Source organism: Dioscorea cayenensis, chromosome 2, assembly GCF_009730915.1.
Source record: "Dioscorea cayenensis subsp. rotundata cultivar TDr96_F1 chromosome 2, TDr96_F1_v2_PseudoChromosome.rev07_lg8_w22 25.fasta, whole genome shotgun sequence".
Classification (NCBI taxonomy): domain Eukaryota; kingdom Viridiplantae; phylum Streptophyta; class Magnoliopsida; order Dioscoreales; family Dioscoreaceae; genus Dioscorea; species Dioscorea cayenensis.
The window spans coordinates 8,818,229-8,825,529 of NC_052472.1; the positions used below are offsets into that span (position 1 = coordinate 8,818,229).

Genomic DNA, 7,301 nt, shown 5'->3' on the forward strand with positions numbered 1-7,301 from the left:
TGGATTAAACAACAATAGGAGAATCTAAGATGATGTTGTTACCAATTGAGCAAGCCCAATTGTTCATTCACTACCTATTTCAAATGATCTAAATGTGTTAATTCTACGTTGCGTTCATGTAAGGATTCATTGTTTCGCTGTCATAACGTATTACGAACGCTTTAAGATTTGCATGTGTTATATAATAGTTTATTATATAACATAATTGCTTACTATTTACTGGCAAATTTTTATTACTTTGGGATTACTATTTTAGTTTTTAATATAACAATGTTTCATAGGCATACTATTGTTTATATAAGAGATTTCACAGTTTACAGACAAGAAAGAGGACTTATAGCGAGGAAAAATTCACCGCTATAGGCCCCATTTTTGTCTCAATACTTCTATTGCGGCGGATAGCCAATTAGCTGTTAAATTCTTGCTCGCTAATTTTTTTTGCAACAAATGCACACTTTTACCACTATAAATCCTATAGGGGTGGAACATTTCTGCAACTATAGATTTTTTTTAAGTTAGCGGTGGAAATATCCACCACTATAGGTCTCACAACTCACCCAAAATATTAAATCTTATCAATTAAATAGATCCTTTAATAGCTAATCAAATTTATTTCTAATATAGACAAACATATTTATATATATATATATATATGAGACAACATCAAAGACTACATTAATATTTTAATTCGTTAATCTCACACACAAAAAGTTATGAAAATAATAAACTAAAGAACAACTATAATAAAGTATACTTTACTTACACGTGTACAAAGCATGTGCATACACAAATATGCATAGTCTCTGATCATCACAAAATATATATTAGTCTCTTTCATGCACATGATCGATGTTTGGCTATATGTGACACATCATGCACATGATCACAAGCCTGTGTGACTTAGAGTCACTGTGGTGACATCTGGTCTGTAAGACTGTGGCGATGTATGGGTTAGCAACAACATCCAAGAGGTGTGTTGCAACTTTGTCATAACTCACAAAACCATGAACCAGACCTCATGCGCATCAACTATGACAATCTGGATGTATCTCTGGTGGTTCTCTGTCATAGTCACTAAATTGACATTAACAATCTTCGACAGAGAAATCATAACCTACTCAACAGAACACATTAAAAATTATGTTATTAGAATGCATAAATAGGAAAATCACTACAACCAAACTTCAAAATCTAGATTGAAAATAAAATTTAATAAGTAAAACATTATTATACAAATTTATACAACGAATTTAACACAATCACAAGAGCTCCAATTGAAATTCAACCATCATTGTAATAATAACCATAGTAAAGCTTTTCGTCACCAGATAACAACAACTAGCATGGATCTGGAATGTCATAGCTTGCTCCAATCAAGATAAGGTATTAATAGAACTAATAATTAATTAGTAATAATTATTTATAACTTACAATCCTTGAAGCATGGCATGTTTGCAGAATTGCTCAGATTGAAAGAATCTTTTTTTATACACACATGCATGGCCACTCTTAATTATTAGTTTCCTTAAAGCAGCATCATCCAACCTTTATGCAATGGTGATTCCCATTTATACAGAATTGTTCAGATGGAAAGCACATTTGATTCTTTCATTTTGACAAGAAATGTCACGCCCCGAACCTGGCTCTCCAGGCCCAGTGCACTGACAAACGGCCACACACCAACCAAGCTGAGGCCCGAGGGCGGAGTAAGGCCTCAAAACCTGTTCTCAACAAATAACAGTCTAACAGAAAGCAAAGGCTAGAAACAAGAATGGAGTTCAACACTAAAAGAAATAACTAAGTGTCTTGCACAGTTGCTACAAATTTAATCAAATAAAAACTATGCCCACAACAAACGGGACTTATTACATGCTAAGAAGATTGACGGTGGCCCAACGATCCCCGCTAAGCTATCCGCCACTCACCCTTACTCCTGATCTGAAAAAAAATTAACAACAATATTTATGAGCTTGACAGCCCAGTAAGCACCACTAAAAATATAGGGATCAGTAGCACTAAACATAATTTGTCGAAAATGCAAAATAATAAATGAATTTTGGTTCAAGTAAATACCAATGTCAAACACTAAGCGTATAGGTCCCCCAAGCAACTATTGCCCAAAACAAAATCACAAAATTCATATATTTACCCTCGGTGACCCGAGACAAAATTTAACAAAAGTCATATTTTTACCCTCAAAGTGACCCTCGAGCGCAAAATTATCGAGCCGTTATTCTTCACCGACGGAAAGCGGTGGGAAACTATAGTTTCTAGAACAAAATAGCGATATGGACACTACGGTGGGTGTCTTCAAACGATGTGGGTTATTGCAAAGTTATTTGGGGACTAGTTTCTATGTCAAAATACTTTCTGTTCACAAAACGATGAACTAACAAAATTCAAAACAAGCAAAGTACAAGAATTTACAGTAACATGATCCCAATTTTGTCATATCAAAATACACCAGTTAATGGAATACAAACAAGAATAGATAATAAAAATAATAATATTCTTTAATCAAAAATTAAATAAATACCTGAAATTCAAAATAATTACACAATCTGAACTTTAAACATCTGAATTCAGAAATTTAAACAATTATCCGAAATTTAGAAATTTTAAACATTCATGATACAGTATATGAAATTTCAAAAGTAAAAAGGATCAGGATTTAAAAGAATTATTTGAAAATTTGAAATTTAATTAAATCAACATGCGAGATTCTAAACAATCTCATTAATTTGAATATTAAATAAATTAAAAATAATTCGAAAGTAGTATAAACAATATTTGAATAATAAGCGAAACCTAATTATCACAAAAATAAATAAATAAAATATTTGTTTTCCTAAATTTAGCTAGTTTCATCGTATAATTTATATGTGGATACTTACCTAAATGTCTCACAACTCCAAGACTCCAAATCAGATTATCCAAAATCAAGCACATGCCCTAACAAACATAAAGCATGTGTATAAATGAATGAATAAACACAAAGGTTGGTGAACACATATCAAATTCCTTAAGGTAGTCTATGGGGTGGAAACTAAGGATGAGAATAAGCAAAATCTCACAGCCACAAGCACTTACCTTGGATTTTTCGTCACAAAATTCAACGAGGAACAAAATATCAAGAGCCTGCCGCCAAGGTCACCACACGACACAAGAAGAGATAGGGTTTCCTCCGGTTTTCTACTCTCCTTTTAATTAAAAACCAAAACAATATCACGTGAGGATCCTCGCTCGGGTGTTACGGAACGATAAATCAGATCCGGGAGGTTGGGATAAGATAAGGGTCTCCTTTTAAAATATAAATAAGTAGATAAACTTAACTAAAAGTAATTTAAAATTAATTAAGAGGATGGGGTCCACAAGAAACACCCTAAAAGAAAATTAATATATTATCACAATTAATTATTAATAAAAATTAAAGAAACAACACTGCATAAATGGAAATATCCCTGCACTTTTCGTGATTAGCTCAAAAAGCCTTGATTTCTGAAGAATTTTTGGGTGGGTTGTAAATACATCTGCATAGGATTTCACATGAACATGAAAAGTTAACATAAAATATTCAGATCAATTTGCTAACCTATTTTTTCATTCTTTCTATGTATATATATCATTCAATATATATCTTACTTCCACACTTGTGTTCGAAGCATTGTAAGATGAAAGATGATCATCGAGCAAATATTTGTGATAATTTGAAGAGTAATAAGTTTCATTTACTAAAATTATTTCATGAGGGGAAAAAAATAAAACACCTTTCTATTGTGATTCTTGTCAATGCCTCCATATGAAACTTCTCACATGATTCTAGCTCACTCATGGATGTTGCAATCATAGGATCTGGCTCAAAATATCTGAAAATTTTCAGAAAAGTTAATAAAAAAGATTTCTTTGATCTTTTGATAATTAGTATGATGGAATATTATATATACAGTGGAAATACAGCTAAATACCTTGTAACTTGTTATCCACTCACTTGCATAGGATGAAATGGCACATAGGTTGAATCTATCGCATAGAGTGGTGGTTGTGCTAAAAGAAGTGTCAGTCAGAAATATGGCACCCTAGATAAACATAATCATTATTATTTCCAACAATACGGAGGAAGAAGCTACTTATGTTAATTAGCACGTAATAGCCAAATACATGCTCATTTATTCAATTTGTTTGAATGATTACATGGGACAAACTCAAACAAAACCAATTTTGAGTACTAATTTTACTACTGTTGTGGCAAAACAATAATAACGTGGATTGTTGTTTGAGAAAAATTATTGGCAAAGCAGTAAGGAAAAAAGAACAGAGGTTGGAGTGTAACTATCAAGCTAGTGAATTAAACCAAAGCTTACAAAATAACAAAAGCATAAACAAAAAGCATCTGCTTTCCATAAACAGACAATGCTTGTGGATTGCTAGCTATTAACAATATCATTGCTTAAATAGGTAGTAAATTACTTCAAATTGCATAACCAATCATCTGGACAAGGTGATAAAAAACACTAGTTTTCTCTTATTCAAATGACTTCCAATTAAGGAGGCCTTTGTAGATGATAAATGCAGCCACTGTTTTATTATTATTGAAACCTATATTTCAAAAAACATAGTTGATTAAAGCATCAATGTTCTACTATAAGAAAACATTCTCCAAGTCAAAGCATTATATGCAGAATGCATTTCAACATAAGACCTAGGCAACTTAGTATTAGAGTTTGCATAGTCCTTGCCATTGGTGGGGTACTACATGGTTCCTAAAAAAACATAAACATTATTTTAATAGATGAAACTTTATGAGAAGAATTACAAGAATGATAGACATTCAATATGCTACAAGTACCTTTGACAATGTTGACAATCTCCATAATTTAATGAAAAGAAATTATATGATGATAATTTTATAAATTATGTTAATTTTATTATGATATGTTCTATTCTTTTTCTTTATTTTTATTTACTCTTCTTATATTGGTTATTTTGTCCATACTGTCCTTTCAACCAAGCAAACTTAAGCATAGCAAAATATGTAACAAGACGTGCATTGATCACCTTGAGCTCTTTGAGCTCAACATGGCCATTATCCAAATTCTGCAACGAAAGTAAAACAAAAGGATTAGAAGCAAAGTAAAAAAAGACTACAAAAATTAATAAATCAACAAAAGCACTATTTCAAACATAATACCTATTTTGTTTGGAGTTGTTAGTGTTGATAAATGTTTAGACATGTGTTTACAACAATGCTGAGAATTCAAGCTAGTGAACTATCAAATTTAAATGAGCTGAAAATTCACCAAAAACAACAATACTCACTACCTAGAAACAAATAAAAGCTTTTAAAAAAAAAACAAAACAAAAACCAAAGCTTAAAATAAAATCACATATTAATTCTCCTTTAAACCAAACTTTATGTTGTTAGCAAAGTTAAAAAAAAAAAATATTTTGGCTTAAAATAATGTAGAACAATGTGAAAATATTACCTTTATTTTCCTGCTAAAGTTTATCTTACTTTTGTTCTCGTGCATTTGCATAGCTTTTACTACTGATCTTCAATCTCATATTAATTCTCTTTCTCTCTTCCATCATTCTCTCAAAAATTTCAAGTATCTTCTCCCTTGACTTCATTAGAAAGAAAACTACCAAGTTTTACATAATTTTAGTCAAATTGATATACATACATACATACATCTACCTTCAAAGCCTTTCAAGTACAATATGCTCAAAGGGAAAACAACACCTCCTTTTGTTAACTCATTATACTCTCTCATCAATTTTTCCATCTCAGGCTCGCTAGAATCTACATCCAACATCTCCCTCATCATAGTATAGAATGACATATATATAATCCATCAATGATCAGCATGTATGTATATATATATATATATATATATATATATATATATATATATATATATATATATATATATATATATATGTATATAAGCATATTCATCACCTTTATTGCTTCATCCTTGGTAGCAACCACAGGACCATCATTTCAAAAACTCAAGAGGAAAGATACAACTTGATCATCATCATTAAGAAAAATTTGATATCTTCTATGGCATACATGCTAACATATATACATATATTATACATATAGATACATAATTGCAAGGTATTACATGCCTCATTGAGATCAAAATATGTATGAACTAAAAAATATTTCTTAGAAAAGAAAATGCAAGGTCATTTGAAACATAATTACAATTGAAAAACTTGATTAGTATAGGTACAAGGAAGCCAAGGCAAATCATCGGTCCAATCAAGTTAGTTTGATAGCCATTGCAAGTCTCAAGGAATCCAATAGAACAAAATTAAGGAAAAAAAAAAAGAACAGAAGACAAGCTCCAAAATGAATTCTAAATCCAAATGACTTCATTCTATCTTAATTCATGCAAATCAAACAAATCCAAGTACAAAGAACCAACAAGCAAAATATCAATTCATAAGGTCAATCAAATTAGTTTAGCAACAATTGCATGCAATCCCTCACTCAATATTAAGAAAAAATAGTTGGAAAACTGAATAAGATTTGTAACAATTATCACCGAATCAGATCATGCCTATAAATTCCACAACAAGAGACTCACCAACAATACAAAGAAGCAACAAGTTAGGCCGGAGGCGAGGGCAATGGAAGCGGTTCAAACATTGGCTGTTCCTCAAGAAACCAAGAGCTTTACATGCTTACGATTCAGACTGAGTTGGTGGAAGAGTTCTCAAGTGACTGGGTATATAAGGAGATGGGCACAATGATCTCAGTTAGGGCAAAATCATTAGGAAAAAGCGATTACAACATTGCCACTAACATAGAGTCTGGGGCACATAGATTTTGGCCTTGTGGCCATGGAGGGTGAGAACTCCAACCGTGTTCTCCATAGAGTCAAAGGATCCGAGCCAGATGTGTGTGTGACCTTTCATTGCTCACAGATCTCTGAGGTGAAATCACCATGGTAGCGCCTCTTGTTGCCAAATCCTATAGCGACCCATACCTCTTTGGCTCCCACGAAGATAGCGACATGAATGCGTTGGCCCACTTGAGCTTCTCCTTGAGAGATAGAGACATTTTTTAAAGTCAACTAAAAAATTGGATATAATTTACGTATTGTTGATTTAAACCGGCTCTAAAGATTTATATTATTTTGGACATCAACTATTGATGCAATTTTTCTAAAACCGCCTCTTCCAAGCTACCTCTAAAATTATAAATTGATGTAGTGAACATAATATAATAACCATTCAGGGTATTAGTTTCTCAATGATTAAGAGATAGCAATATATAATATGATTCAAGT

The 7,301-nt window shown here is 31.9% G+C and overlaps 1 long non-coding RNA gene across 4 annotated transcripts; it reads right to left on the reverse strand.

Annotated features, from left to right (window-relative positions):
- Positions 1–950: 950 nt before the first annotated feature.
- On the reverse strand, positions 951–6,918 carry LOC120279880. Of its 4 annotated transcripts, XR_005542204.1 has the most exons (6): positions 6,597–6,918; positions 5,484–5,622; positions 5,056–5,094; positions 3,966–4,076; positions 3,768–3,866; positions 957–1,114 (listed from the first exon to the last, which is right to left on the reverse strand). It is a non-coding gene; the product is annotated as an uncharacterized LOC120279880 (long non-coding RNA). The 4 variants fall into 4 exon arrangements; XR_005542192.1 differs by lacking the exon at positions 5,484–5,622 and having other exon boundaries at positions 951–1,062; XR_005542186.1 differs by lacking the exon at positions 5,484–5,622.
- Positions 6,919–7,301: the final 383 nt, after the last annotated feature.